Source organism: Vulpes lagopus, chromosome 3, assembly GCF_018345385.1.
Source record: "Vulpes lagopus strain Blue_001 chromosome 3, ASM1834538v1, whole genome shotgun sequence".
In the NCBI taxonomy this organism is placed as follows: Eukaryota; Metazoa; Chordata; class Mammalia; order Carnivora; family Canidae; genus Vulpes; species Vulpes lagopus.
The window spans coordinates 118138927-118154747 of NC_054826.1; the positions used below are offsets into that span (position 1 = coordinate 118138927).

Sequence of the window (15821 nt, forward strand, 5' to 3'; positions counted from 1 at the left end):
AAACTGGCATTCCTTTAGAACATAAAACTGAAAAGTCTGTATAAGGGATTATGGGGAAAACTCCAGTAATTTAGGAGAAGGTAGCTAATGTGAGACATGTTGGGATAGAATGTCTGAAATTAGTCGCCGTTTCCTCACATCACACATGGTCAACTCAACATCGTAATACCGAGCATGCCTTGAACTAAGGGGACATCCACAATGATTCCAAAAAACTCCATCTTTTACCCGTTATCAATGATAAGTGGTAGGAATCCAGCACTGTGCCTCAGAGCAGCAGCACTTCAAAGCGTGCAACACAAAAGGTGCCATACAACGTAGACAGAAAATACGGCCCCCGTGGAGGCATTATACTGACATTATTATTTATGGGCTGACCGAGTCTGTAATTTATCTTGGCCTGTTGTCCTTATTTCACTCTAAGCTGCTTCTGTCTTTCTTATCATAAATGGGTTACCCTAACACTCAGGTGTCAACCCCCTCCTCCTTCCTTCCTCCTCAATGCCAGGGTGTGTGTGTGTGTGTGTGTGTGTGTGTGTGTGTGTATCCCTGCTCTTTCTTTTCTTGTTTGAAATCACTGACAGCTTTACTACTCTTCCATCTACACACGTCTTCGTTAGGAAGCAGGTGCAAGCTAGGAAGCAAGTTAGGAAGCAGGTGCAAGCGCCCGGTGCACGCTCTCTTCTGGCACACGCACGCGCGTGGCCGCGCCTGTCGGTAGATTGTTCCTCTATCTCTCCCTTCCATTTAAACTGGAGCATCACACTGATTTTTCAATTACGCGCGTACATACGTTGCACTGTGGAGGAGTTTCATATTTCAGGGCGGTAAAGTGGGCTTTACAAGAAGTCTGCAGCCAAGGGGAGGGGCCTTGGTTCTGACAACGTTGAGAACCGCTGCTTCCAGAGTCGGAATCCTGTGCCTAACGAAAAACCAAACTTAAAAAAAAAAAAAAAAGTTTCCTTTGCTTAAGGAGAGAGCCCTGGGGCTCCAACGTCCCACTTGCATTCGGCCTGACAACCCCCTCCCCCCCACCATGTACACCCTCTGCTGCTCTGCTGCTCCAAGTCTGCTTCTGGTCTCATGCAGGGCCAAACAAGAGTTTTTGACCATGTGGAGGTCAGCAGCGACCCTTCTTGGAATATAACAACAACAAAAAAAAAGGCAAACGCCTTCCCCCCAGGAAGTCCTAGGGCACGCTGCACCCAACCCCAGGGGGGCTCGTGCACACCTCCTGCAGCCCAGCTGGGGCTCCAGGAATGGAAGTCACCCGAGCCCGGAGCCCGGAGCCCTGCGAGTGGGGGCGGGGAGGAGGCTGGAGGCTGGAGGCTGGGACCGGGCGTGGGCGCCGGGGTCGCAGTGCCCGCGCCCCAAGCCCCAAGCCCCAAGCCCCCGCCCCGCGCTTCCCCGCAGCGGGGCTCCGTGCAGCCCGGGAGCCGCGCAAGTTACGCGCCCGGCGGACCGCGGAGGCTCCGTAGGTCGAGTTGCCCCGGCCAGCGGCGCCGCGTCCGGGCGCCAACCCCGCCCCCGGAGGGAAGCGAGCGCGGGCACCCGGGGTCGCACCCGCTGCCCAGGGGACGGACCCGGGCGACCCCGCGGCCCCGGCCCGGCCGCCCCGCCCCGCCCGCCCGCCGCCCGCGCGGGTCCCGGGACGGCTCGCACCGAGCGGCTCCGCGGCGGCCTCCCCGGACGAGCCCGCTCCCTCGCTCCCCCGCCCGGCCCTCGGCCTCCGCCGCTCTCAGCCCCCAACGCCCGCCGCCGCCCGCCGCAGCTCACCTCCCGGGCCGCCGCCGCCGCCGCCGCCGCCGCCGCCGCCGCCGCCGCCGCCGCCGCCGCGCGCGATCTCGCGAGACTTCGCTCCCCTCCGCGCTCCCCCCGCCCTCCCCGCGCCGCCGCGCCGCCGGCGCAGACCCCGGCCAGGAACCCGCACGGCGCGCCGACCCCGGAGCGGCCCCCCCTCCCCGCCGCGGGCTCAGGCCGAGCCCGGCCCGCGACCCCGCGTCCCGGTTCCTGCAGCCATTCCGCCCGCGTCCGTGGCCGCGAAGGGTTAAAAGCCAGGTGCGCGGCGGCCGACTCCCCTCACCTGGCCGCCCGGGCGCGCGTGCGCATGCGCCTGCCCGGGCCCCGGACCCGCGAGCCCTTGCAGCGAGCGGCTCGGAGCGCGCCGACCGCAGCAACCCCAGCAGCCCGGCTTGGGGTGCTTCCTGGGCGCGGAGGACTGCTGCGGCTCCCCGAGGGTCCTCACCGCAGCCCCACGGACTGGCTGTTACCGTCCTCCTCGCTCCAGAGGGCAGAAAACGGAGGCTTGGCTACGCTCAGTAGCTCCAGGTCACACTGCTGGGCATGGGCATCCGGGGTTGTCAGACGCCCAAGCCAAACCCCCCCCCCTTTTTTTTTGCCTCCATGACAACCCCAGGCTCTGGCCTTGGCCCTCCTTGGGCTGAGCGTGCTGAGTCTTTCCTTTCCTCCCAAGATTCCCCAAGGTGAGAGGAGGCAGGCGCTCCCTAGGAGGCCAGCTGCTAGCATCCCTTACGGTTTTACGGATCTGCTGTCCAGAAAGTGCTTCTCCCGTATTGCATGAGCTCTCTAAGGAAGGCCTCCCTGTGCCAGACTCCGTAGAGAGTCCTGCAAACTATGCGACTGTATTCTTATATTCCGTTGTCTCCTCTCTGGACTGGTGGCATTTTGATTGTAGGGAGCACAGTAGAATAGGACACAGGACGTAGTACTAGAATACACATGATGTCAGGGGATGCAGAGAAAGGTGTGTCTTCTTTCCAGGAGTAAACTCTTAACATTAGATGATAGTTTCTCTTAAAAATTCGATTTACTTGACAGAGAGGGAGAGTGCAGGAGGAGGGGCAAAGAGCAAAGCCTCAAGCAGGCTCCCCATTGGGCATGAAGTGCTACCTGGGGCTCAATCCCAGAACCCTAAGGTCATGACCTAAGCCAGAATCAAGAGTTGGGCACTTAACCATGGGAGCCACCCAGGTGCCCCTATCTAATTGTTTCTAAAGCAAAGGGGCTAGCATTTATTGAGGGCCTTTCACGGTTGCTACCAATATTCTTCCAAGTTAATTCTTCATGGGAAATATTCTTCATAGGACAATGGAGACTGGGGAAGATGGAAAAATTGGCCTGAGCTCCCATCGTGAGACAGGATATGAACCTGAGCCTGAGTCCAGAGCCCAGTACTGCCTGGCACCAAAGTCCCATGAGTGAGCATGAGCTAGTTCATCTGGGCCAGCAAGCTGCTATAAAATCAAGAGCCTTAGGGGATCCCCGGGTGGCTCAGTGGTTTAGCGCCTGCCTTCAGCCCAGGGCATGATCCTGGAGTCCTGGGATCGAGTACCACGTCGGGCTCCCTGCATGGAACCTGCTTCTCCCTCTGCCTCTCTCACTCTCTATCTCTCATGAATAAATAAATAAATAAAATATTTTTTTAAAAATCAAGAGCCTTGGAGGTTTTAACTACTCCTCCACCTGCCAGTCACATCAGCAAACATGGGACTGTCCACTCTCCAGAAACAGGGCCTCTATAGACCAGAGGTTATGGGTGTCCCTCCATGTGCCAAAACTACCCAAACCACCTGATGGAGAAAGTCAGAGAGGAAGGGGAAACCATATCTGGTGGGCAGCTACCAGGTGCCAAGCACCGCTCCAGGTACTATCCATTTATTAATTCACTTAGTCCTCCCGAAAACCCCTTGTGGGAGGCATGGTTGTCCCCTGTTTCAGATAAAGAAGTCAAGGGGCTAAGAGAGGAGTGAAATTGCCCGAGGGCACACAGTCGGTAAGTGGGAAGGCTGGGGTTGAACTCCAGATTAGTCTGTCCCCAGAACAGCAGACTTTGGCTTCTGTCACTAAAAAGGTTCTTCACTGGCCCAAATGCCTGTGTCTTCATGAAACTGAAAACCAGGAAATCCCCTGAGATCAGGGCTCCTGTATAAGATACCATATGTTCTCCTATGGGTGGAGTGTGCTTCACTATTCTCATCTAAAATAAGGATAGAAAGAGGATGCTGGGAGGATTAGCCAAGTTCATATACATGAAGCATGTAGAAAAGTGCCTTGCACTGATTAAGCCCTCAGTAAATTACAGCCATTATTACCACGGGGGCGATGCCGGTGATGTTTTACTCTTTCCTATCTCCCAATACACATTCCCAATCAAGTTGGAGAATATGACCTTATCTGCTCAGGCATGGAAATAAAATTAGTTTCTAGCAAACAATAAATTCTCTTTAATGGGCAAAATGACCCCCACAACCCCTCCCCCCAGCCCTTGATTGGGGAGAGAGACCAGACGCTCCTGAAGCTCTGCTGCAGTCTCTCATCCCTGTTTCCTGGGAGGCTGGGAGCCAGAGTTATAAAAGGCTCCCCTTATAGAGGAAAAGCTACCCAAATATTTTTAAGTTGTTGGCAAAAGCAAGAAGAAAAAAAAAATTTAATCTGAAACTTCTTAAAATTTCAGTGAGGTTGGAGATTAATATAACCACAGTGACATCACGACTGGTTAAAAGGTTTTTTACAGGAAATGAAGCTGCCACACACTCAGGCCATTGTACCGTCCAAACAAAGTAAGATTTCTACCCTGACACAAGACATGCGATGCATTCCCATGAATGGCAATGTCTTGCTATGGAGGTCTCATTGGTGAAGGGGTGAACACAGCAGCATCCATAAAGGGCATTACCATTTGGACAGCACAAAAGCAAACAAAAGGTCCTAGGGTGATTCTAATATGCACACCTCTGAGGTATCACTTCCAAAAAGCACTATTAATGCCTTTTGATCTAGGAGAAATTTTATAATGCAATTTGTCTAGTGCTCTTTCATTCAATAAAAACATATTAAGCGCTTAAGTGCCAGTTACTACATCAGTAGCAGTCTGTCGGGCAGGCACAGTCCGGCATCACATGGATGGCCTAGAGGAAGACCAATAATTCAACCAAGGGGTATTGAAATACTATATGATAAATAGAATGAAGAAGAAGAGCAAGTAATCAAAAGGGGGGGAAAAAGGCAGGATGGATGGAAGGGTAGGAAAGAACTTGCTTGAACCAAGTTTTAAAGAATGCAGCAAAGTGAACTAGGCAGGGAAGCAAGGGGAGATCATTCCAGAGATAAGGAGAGAGAGTATGGATCAGCAAGGAGTGGGTAAGTTTTGGTGGCTGGGAAGGCAGGGTGCACTGGGGCCTTTAAGAGGCATCCCACACCTGTACATACCATGAGCATGTGGGGACAGTGGAGAGTAGGAAACTCGACTAGAGGTGGAAGAGTATGGTGAGCCATGACATTGGTCCCCAAATACACATCCTGCCCCATTGGCAATCCAAGCTTATCATGGAACCCTACCACCTCTGCCCCACCAGCACTTGGTCACGGATGGGCAGGCTGTAGTGACACAGCTGTCATATGGCTAGCCAATCTGTATTTGAGGAAGTAGCACATTAGAAGTCCTGGCACCACAGTGTAGAAGGCAGGATGCACATCTGCCTCCCTTGCAACCAGAACAAGGGATATGACATAGGCTCTGCCGGCCAGATGCATCACACGAGACTGAATCCGGTCTTGAGCCTCAGTTGTGTTAGAGTGACTGGTGGCCAGAGCAGCCAGTTTGGGGGATGGCGGGGGTAGAAACTCCCCATGGAGAAACTGCACCAGTGCTGACGGCAGTAGTGGTTGCAGTGACAGCAAGCTCAGGCAGGGTGGTGGTTAGCTCTTGAGGCCAGGCCTGCAGTGTGGTTTGGGGCATATTTCCTAGAAGCTTAGTCCCGATCTCTTTTCCCCAGCCCTCACAATGATTCTGTGGGATACCTAACATCCTTTATTACATTCCCCTCTCTGCTTAAACCAGCTAGCATTCCCCGCAAGATCACTGACCCCTCACAGGCCAAAGCCAAGTGGGGCCTAAGAGACTCGGAGATAGACTCACTAGGGCAGTGGCGAGGGGAACTTTCTCTGCTGTAAGAGAGAGAACCAGGAAGCCAGCTCGCTCTCCCTGCCTTCTGTGGAAACTTCATTGCCACTAATGACTTTTCCCACAGCTGTGGGATAAGATAGGGTCTAACTGGCAGAGAAACAGAGAAACCAAAGGTCTTGGGTCGTTGGCTACATCACCAAGCTGCTGTGCTGACCCCAGACCTATAAGGCCCTGGATGTCCCCCTTCCCTGAGCTAAAGCATGTGGTTAAGTCAACTTGAGTTGGCTTCTCTGGTCCTTGCAGCCAAACATTCATGCTGGTGCAAGGAGGAGAGAAGCAGCTTATGGAGAATGGAGGTACCTCTTCCCTGGCTATGTCAGGAGCTGCCCAAAATCCTGACCAACTTTTTACATCTATCCCTCTCACCCCTGCACAATATCAATCCCACTCAGGTAAGAATGACCTGATTCCAAACAGTTTATTCCAGAAAACATATCCTTCCTTTGCCCTTACCATCCTTTGGTTCTCCCTCTCTAATGGGCGCAAAGTGGTTCTGTTACTTGCCCAGCTCCCACCTCTGGTAAGTGACAGAGCTCAAGTTCTGGAGGCAATCCAGATCCCAGGCTTTCTTTTAACCACTATGTTTAACGCCGTGCATTATCCACCCTTGTTACAAAAAAAAAAGGCTTTTAGCCAGGAAAAAATTAAAAACAAACTCAAATCCCATTCCATATTTGCTATCTCGCCTTGAGTAAGCTCCTGAAGTCTCACTGAAAATGAGTTTGACATGAAAATGGAGTTAATGATACCAGCTTCCTAGAGCCTGACAGTCATCTGTGCCATTCACCTGGGACTTCTGGCTTCTAACCTTCTGGGCATGTGCAAAGTGGAACTTCCTGGTACACTTGGGTAGGGTCATGTGACTAGATCCAGCCAAGGAGTGTGAGTGGAAGGAGTAGATGTCACTTCTGGACTACAGGTCTGTTGAGTAGAGCCCCCAGCCAACCCATCTTGGACATGCAATGCGAGCAAAACCCAAACCTTTATTGTTTTAAGCCACTGCGTGTTGGGAGTCGATGGTTGTCATAGTATGTTCTAGTCTGTCCTGATTGATACATACAGTGTGGTCATGTGCTCATCTGTTTACTCAAGAAACACTTATCTGCTATGGCTCCAACCTCAGCTGGATAAGCAAGAAGGCTCAGGCAGCAGTCCTGAAGATTCTGGCTCAAAAGGTCTGGGGTGGGGCCCTGGCCTCTGCATATTCATGGGGCTTCCCAGTGATTCTGATGGACTGGCAAGCCTAAGACCCTTGCATTGCTAGTGGTTCACCATGTGATGGTTGAGTGGGACAGGGTTCCTACCACTGAGGACTCCACAGACTGCTATTTCACATTTCTGGGCTTGGGACTCATGCTCGTCTCTCTGCCTGGTATGCCTTCCCTCCATGCCTGCCACCCTGCCTCCAAACACCAGCCAAAACCTCCGATGAGCATTTTGATGACCCCATCCTAGGTGCTGTGATTATTCCCCAGAGTGTGGTCCTACAAATAGCTTGAATGCACCTCCTCCATAAGATTGCAGCCTTGTGAGGATGGGGTCTTGGCGGCTTCCTTTCTCTGGGCCATCTGACCAGCACTGTGGAAATGGGCAGAGACTCCTGCACCAGCATCAGCCACAGTCACCTGAATACACAGGTCAGCAAAACCAAAGCCCTAGGACTTATGAGACAGACCCTCCCAAGAAGACTGCCAGCAAAGTGTTTCTCAGAAAGCCACTTTGGGATTCTAATCCAGCCTCTGCCACTTTGTAGCTCTGGGACCACAAGCACCATATTTAATCTCTTCTGAGTCTCAGTACTTAAATGTCAAATGGGACCAATGACGGTACCTGCCTCACACAACTGTGAGAACTCAATGAAATATAAGAACTGAATTAAATTCCAGCCACATTTATCATGTTCCCCTTTACTGTCGTTGTCTCATTATTACCTACTGCCACTATTGAGCATGCCCCATAGCTCTCATTATTAATGTTACTTACCACACGCTCCCTCCCTTCCTGCCAAGCCTAAGTGACTTCTTAAGCATTCCATCCAGGAATGGAGAGTATTCTTGGAATTCTCGAAATGAGTTCTTCATTGTCTCATTGATGGTTCAGTGCCCACAGTGGTTTAGCACCCCTAGTACCCCTGGGAAGCTACCCAGCTGGCTCCTCAGGAAGTGTGTGCTGCCAGTACCAGGCTACCTGGATGCAGCTAAGAAAATAGGGCTCTCCTGAGGCTCCCTTTCTCCTGGGCTTGACTTCCTCCTGCTCTGGAGTACTCTGGGTTCATTTGTGGTCAGCCCAAGCACTGTGAAGGTGGCCCCCACCCCTGGCTATGGGAGTGGCTGGATCCCAGTCAAATAGGCCTGTAGACTTCTGCAATCATTGATAGCACACACAAAAATAATACCTGGAACGGGCTTAATTCTTTCTTCCCAGGGGGAACTAAAAGAATTAGGCTTTCGTGTTTCAATAATAAACATTCCTTATGCCATCAGAGTGAGCAACTCCTGCCTTCCTTCCTTATCTTTCATAAGTCTGGATCACGGTGGGCAAAATTTGGGTTTTCAAGAAAACATTCCTGAGGTTTTGTGATGAAAGACTCCAAGTGGGTATGAAAGAATGGAAAAACAAAATTCCCCCACACCTCTACAAGGACAGGGAGGGGAGGGAACAAAGACCAAACCTCTGACAACAAAATAAAGGAAAAACGTAAATGAGGTTTTTCTGATGGAAAAGTTTCTGAAGACCCAGCCATGAAAATTCTCTGCTAGGATCCACTTTCAGGTGCAAGTTCAGAAGGTCTGTAAGGAAGGAACTAAAGATGGGGAGTCAGAGGAAAAGAGACCAGCATGCATTATGGAGAAGGAGGGGCAGAAAACAATGAGGAGATAAGAAGGCAGCCACAAGAAGCAAGTGCTTCTAGAAGCACAGACAGTGGTCAAGGTAAGAAGACCATTAGGTGAGAGTTTTCTCCAGAGAGCTAGAGCAGAAAACAGAAGAACTAAGATTTTTTTCTCCCCCAAGATTTTGTTGATAGACAGCTGCTCAAATAAATTTGTATTCCCATTTCAACGAACTCATCTGACTGGAACAATAAGCTTACATTCTAGAGCCTGGGCCGACCTCATGCACCCTACTGCCATTAATATATTAAGTATGTAATTAGTGCTGTTTGCACTAAGAAGGACCACAAATCTGCTAGGTTCTTTTCTATTTAGCTTCTGACAGCAGCATCCAGCATTTAATATTGTATTCTCACGTCAGCTATTCCCAGGGGAGAAAGAAAGTGGGGACGGATGAGAGGGGAACCTGTTTTATAATTTATCAAGATATAGGGATCAGCCCTTCAATAAAAAAAAAAAAAAACAAGTTGCAAATAAATAATATTACAAATAAGGAGGGAGGCTGGAATGATCCTATGATACTGAGTTAAAATCAGTAATCTGGTAGTAAACTAAGGTTTTTTAATAAATAGAAAGCTAGATATATAAAGATATAAATATAGATGTGTATGTTTGCATGAATTGATATACATATTTCCAAGCTCTGAACACTGAGTGGTCCTAGAAGCAAAGATTACTCAGTAACAATGAGCACCCTTACCACTCATAGGTTGGTATCTAAACACCATATTCCAATAAAAGGATCCAGAACTCCTGGGAGAAGTGGTTTCTTCCAGAACTGAAGTAGGGAAAATACACAATGAGCCAGGAACACCATGCAGTGCCAGAAATTAGAGAATTTCTTTAAAAAGTTTGAGTGCTTATTGAGAGGATAAAGGAGCCCAACTGGATGGAGCTCCCAATGGCTAAAGCTGGAACAATTAAAGCAACAATGACAACAAACAATAGTATTGGATTATAAACCTTAGAATAAAATAAATACCTTTAAGTTCATATTGGAGAAAGGAAGAAAAGAAGGAAAAAAGGGATGTAGGGAGTCTCTCTCCTTGAAGAAGAATTATAATTAATAAGTGTAGAGTGAGAGGTGCCTGGACTCAGTCGGTTAAGCATCCAACTCTTGATTTCAGCTCAGGTCACAATCTCAGGGTCATGAGATAGAGCCCCGAGTTGGGCTCCATGCTGAGCATGGAGTCTGCTTAAGATTCTTTCCTTCTCCCTCTACCCCTCCCCTGCTGGCTCACACCCCCACTCCTCTCTAAATACATACAAACATACACACATACATGCATACATACACGTAGAGTGAAAGAGGAAATTTTTTTAAAAATCACCATTGAAAAGCACAGTAATTGCTGCAGTAAGATACACCCATGGGTGCTAAAATTTAAGTGGACAGAAGTTTGAGGAGAAACAGGATAGCCTTGAAGTTTCCCTCTTCAGGTATTTATTAGCTATAAAGAGAAAAATAGTGACTTCACGGTGAAGAACTACAAACACCATGCTAATCAAGTGATTGAGGTTAACACCACTAGTACTAACTTATATTTTTATGTACCCCTGATGCAATTCGATAAGAAGGGCACTTCACTCCATGGTACCCTCCCCCAGAACTCACAACCTCTGTTGTATCCTGAGAAAACATCAGACAAACCCAAACTGAGAGACATTCTATAAAATACCTGACCGGTATTTTCTTTAAAGTGTCAAAGTCATGAAACTAATATAACACTGTATGTTAACTATACTGGAGTTCAAATAAGATAAAAGTATCAAAGTCATAAGAGACAAAGCCTGAGGAGTTGTCACGGACTGGAGGGGCCTAAAGAGACACAATGACTTGATGCAGTGTGGGACCCTGGACAGGAAAAGGACATTAGAGGGAAAAAACTGGTGAAATCTGAACAAAGTTCATTGATTACTTTATAATATTGTACTCATGTTAATTTGTTAGTTTTGATCACTGTACTATAGTTTAAAAGACACTAATATTTTAAGGTGCTGGGTGAAGGGTACACGGGAATGCTGTGCTATTTTTGCAACTTTTTCATAAGTCTAAAATTATTAAAAAATTAAAAAAGTGTTTTTTGTTTGTTCGTTTGTTTTTATGAGGTGCTGGGGCACCTGGTGGCTCAGTCAGTTAAGCATCCAACTCTTGGTTTTGGTTAAAGTAATGATCTCGAGGTTGTGAGATCGAGCCCCATGTGGGGCTCTGCACTCAGCAAAGAGTCTGCTTGAGATTCTCTCTCTCCCTCCTACTCATACACTCTCTCTTAAATAAATAAATAAATAAATAAATAAATAAATAAATAAATAAAATCTTTTAAAAAAAATGAGGTGCTGAATTTACATAGGTGTTGCTGACAGGGTTTTCTAGGAGCAACCTGGAAAGCACCCATTCTAAAATTGGTGTAAGAAATAAGACCCTTAATGGGGTGCCTGGGTGGCTCAGTTGGTTAAGTACCTGCCTTTTTGTCTTGGGTCATGATCTCATGGGATCGAGCCCTACATCTGGCTCTCTACTCAGTGGAGGGCCTGCTTCTCCCTCTCCCTCTGCCTGCTGCTTTGCCTACTTGTGCTCTCTCTCTATCTCTCTGTCAAATAAATAAATAAAATCTTAAAAAAAAAAAGAAAGAAAAGAAATAAGTCCCGTAAGAGCTATCCATTTCTTGGGAGAGGGTTTTGAGGGGGAGTTTCATTCAACAACAAGCCACAGTTCTGGTCCCCAGAGAGCTTACTCCCTAAGAGAAGAGAACAGATTCCAGAAAGTACAAAAGAAAACTAAAGTAATTGTGAGCTGTGTCAAAGGCTGTGAAGGAAATCAGTAAGGTCTGGAAAAGCATTTCTAAGGTAATGACACCAAGATTGAGACACCAAGGAGCTGAACATATCGAGAAGAGGAGAAGAAGGACCCCAAGTAGAGAGAACAGCACCTGCAAAGTCTGGAGCCAGGAAGGAGCTTGGTGTGTTCCAAGAGACAGGACAGGGATCACAAGAATACTAGGCCATAAGCTGGCTGAGAATAGAACCATAAATCCAGAGGCGGGGCAAGATGGCAGAAGAGTAGGGTCCCCAAGTCACCTGTCCCCACCAAATTACCTAGATAACTTTCAGATCATCCTGAAAACCTACGAATTCGGCTTGAGATTTAAAGAGAGAACAGCTGGAATGCTACAGTGAGAAGAGTTCGCGCTTCTATCAAGATAAAGAGAGAGAGCATCCAGAGGGAGAAGTAGAGAATCCTAGGCCAACTCTGCACTAAGTATGGAACCCCCCACATGGGGCCCAATCCCACGACCCTGAGATCCCAACCCAACCGAAATCCAAGCATTGACACCCAACCAACTGGGCCACCCAGGTGCCCCAAATTTTCCAAAAGTCTTAAATAACATTTTATTTCTTTTCTTTTTTTTTTATTTTTAAAGATTTTATTTTATTTACTCATGAGAGATACAGAGCGAGCAAGAGAGAGGCAGAGGGAGAAGCAGGCTCCACGCAGGGAGCCCGACCCGGGACCCGATCCCAGGTCTCCAGGATCAGGCCCTGGGCTGCAGGCAGCGCTAAACCACTGCACCACCGGGGCTGCACCTTAAATAACGTTTTAAAAAGTAGAAATATAGCAGTCACAGAATAAGAATATTGTATCTTTTACTATGTAAAATAAAACTATTATCTTTTGGCCTTTCAAAATATCAAAGACTATTTGAATATGACTTACAACCTATGGATTCTTTCAAATAACTGTCGATTTCATCATCCAGGGGATTTGTTTCTTTATTTTCTCTTATAAAATTCAATAGAATATTAGCTTCTGGGGTATCTTAAATAAAAAATGCATAAAATGTGAAAAAAAGAAAAAGAATCATAAATCCGTAGTAGACACCACCACCACCACCACAACTACTACTATCCACCACAGGTCATATGGTCTTCCCAACAATCCTACCAGGTAGAGATGAATGAAACCACCACCATTACCACCAGTACAAACCCTCTCTAAACAGTAATACAAACGGGATGTCATCACGTGCTATGGTCTCCATGTTCATGTCCTCCTCCAACACCAAATTTATATATTGAAACCTAATCCCCAGGGTGATGGCATTGGGAGGTGGGGTCTTTGGGAGGTGATTAGGTCATGAGAGTGGAGCTCTCAGGAGTGGGGTTGGTGCCCTTCTAAAAAAAAGAGCCCAGGGATCCCCCTCGCCCCATCTGCCACCATGTGAGGACCCAGAGAGGAGATGGCCGATTACGAACTTAGGAAGGGGGTTCTCGGCGGACACCAAACTTGCCAGGGCCCTGATCTTGGACTCCCCAGCCTCCAGAGCTGTGAGAAGTAAATGTGTATTGTTAATGAGCCATTGAGTTTATGGTGTTTCTGTTTAGCAGCATGAAGGGACGGAGACACTGTGCCAGGGCTTTTGGGCTGTGTGAGGGCACTGAGGCAGGGCTCACTGCGATGCCCAGAACAGTTTGCCATTAGAGAGCTGAGAAGTAGTGAGCGGTTTTGAGTAGAAAAAAAAGTGGAGCAGAATACTTGTAAGGGAAAAGAAGACAAGGGAGAGAAGGCATCTAATGGTCACTTATAAGTTGTTTGCATGAAAACTCCCTCCAAACCCCTGGCCCCTTGTAAAGCCCACCACACACTCAGGTCTGGTGTGTCTCTGCGAATCTGCACATGTGTCTGTGTGTGTGTGCATGTATCACTCTGTCTGCGTGCTTGTGTGTGTGTATATGCATGTGCCACTCTGTGTGTGTCTGTGTGTGTATGCATGTACCACTCTGTCCGTATGTATCTCTGTGTGTGTGCATGTGCCACTCTGTGTGTGTCTGTGTGTATGCATGTGCCACTCTGTCTGTATGTGTCTCTGTGTGTGTGTGCATGTGCCACTCTGTGTGTGTCTCTGTGTGTGTATGCATGTGCCACTCTGTCTGTATGTGTTTCTGTGTGTGTGTGCATGTGCCACTCTGTGTGTGTCTGTGTGTGTGTATGCATGTACCACTCTGTGTGTTTGTCTGTGTGTGTGTATGCATGTGCTACTCTGTGTGTGTGCATGTGTCACTCTGTCCCCGTGTGTCTGTGTGTGTGCCACTCTGTCCACACGTGTGTCTGTGTGTGACGCTGTGCCTGTCCGTGCTTAGGCACGTCTTTGTGAGTCCCTGCATGTCTGTGTCTGGTGTGCTTGCGTGTGCTGGAAATCAGAGTGAGGGACGGCCCGAATGCTTGCCAGAATGAAGACAAATGAGTTGCCGCAAGAGCCAGGGGGAGAAGGCCAGCGGAACCGGCGGAAGTGAGGCCCAGGTGACAGTGAGAAAGTAAGGCCCCAGGAATTCGGGGACATCCCTGCGAGGAGGGGAGGAGGGCCTAGGAATTTCCCCAGGCCGGAATGCAGTGGGCGTGGCCAGTCCGTTCACAATGATCTAAAGACCTCAAAGGGCAGGACGACCCGCCCCCAATTTTGCCTCCGGCCTTGGCCTCCAGGGTTATTATCCTCATTTTGCTGCAGAGAAAAGTGAGTCCCCGGGGTAGTGCTTTCAGAACACCGAGGAGAACCCCCCACGATGGGCTCCCCAGGTCCAGGGTGGACTGGCCCTAGGCGACAACAATGAATGAGATGTCCCTCTGTGCGCCTTCAAGGCCTCTGCTGAGAAGGCCTCTCCTGGGTGCTACTCTGTCTTTAACACTTCTTTTGTTCACCTTTTTTAAAAGAAAAAATATTTTTTAAAGATTTTCTTTCTTTTTTATTTGAGAGAGAAAGATCACAGAGGGAGAGGGAGGAGCAGACTCCTCACTGAGCAGAAAGCCCAATGCGGGGCTCAGTCCCGGGACCTGACCTACACCAAAGGCATTTGCTTAACTGGCTGAGCCACCCGGATGCCCCTACAAGAAAATATTTTTTCTTTCCTATCAATCAAGAGCATCCCAGCCTCAAGCACACTGACCGGAACATACCCTCTCAGGGACACACAGGACCACAACTCTACAGATAACGTGATTTTGCAGTAATAACAGAACACCCCCGCACCCCAAATAATTCTATTATCATTCTTTGTTAATTTGGCTGTCTTAATTCAATATAAACATGAAGTCATGGAAGACAGCATTTTTCCATTGGGTAGACATCTTAATTTTTCTTAACTATTTTGGGAGTAAGATACGAAGCGTTCAAATCATTAGAAACTAATACGGAAGCTTTTCCTGAGCTTTTAAAAAACTCGAGACTTTTGTCACAGTAGAGGTATCTTCAGGAGAGATTTTATACGTTTGTTTTCTTCCTTTTAATTTTTATTTTGAAAAAAAATCCCTACAGAAAAGTTGCAAGAACAATACAATAAACTCTTACACTCTTCATTGAGATTCACCAATTGTTGACATTTTTGCACACTTGCTTTCTGTGTGTGTGTACACATATATACATGCATATATGTATAATTTACACTTTATGTAAATATAAATTCATAGATATGTGCGTACATATATATGCACACATGCATATACATGCACTTAAAAAAATAAAATTGAAAGATTTATAATGGAATCTGCCCCACACTCTTCATTCCTTGGGGCAATAGTTCTCAAACATCTGTGTACCTTTGGGGAGATTTTTATAACACACCACCCCCACAGGTACTAATATAATTTAGTAGTAGTGAGGCTTGGGCATCAGAATGTCCATAGCTCCTGGGGGATTTCAAAAGCACAGCCAAGATCAAGAACCATTGGGACCTGGGTGGCTCAGTCAATTAAGCATCTGCCTTTGGCTCAGGTCATGATCCCAGGGTCCTGGGATTGAGTCCCTCAGTGGGAAGCCTGCTTGTCCCTCTCCCTCTACCCCTCCCTCTGCTTGTTCTCGATCTCTCTCTCTCTCTCAAATAAATAAATAAATAAATAAATAAATAAATAAATAAAATCTTATTAAAAAATGAGAACCACTGCTGGATCTTTT

The 15821-nt window shown here is 47.9% G+C and overlaps 1 protein-coding gene across 9 annotated transcripts in view; it reads right to left on the reverse strand.

Moving 5' to 3' along the window:
- Positions 1–15821, reverse strand: part of MRTFB (myocardin related transcription factor B) — a 253324-nt gene that overhangs the window by 191309 nt on the left and 46194 nt on the right. For 4 of the 9 annotated variants that reach the window (XM_041750786.1, XM_041750783.1, XM_041750785.1 and 1 more), the window contains exon 1: positions 1777–1858. The exons of 1 other annotated variant lie outside the window; for it this stretch is intronic. The gene's annotated coding sequence lies outside the window, so the exon portion shown is untranslated. Of the gene's footprint in view, positions 1–793; positions 948–1662; positions 1681–1776; positions 1859–2083; positions 2220–15821 lie in introns of those variants that run through there. 4 more of the 9 variants (XM_041750778.1, XM_041750779.1, XM_041750780.1 and 1 more) reach the window with 4 other exon arrangements.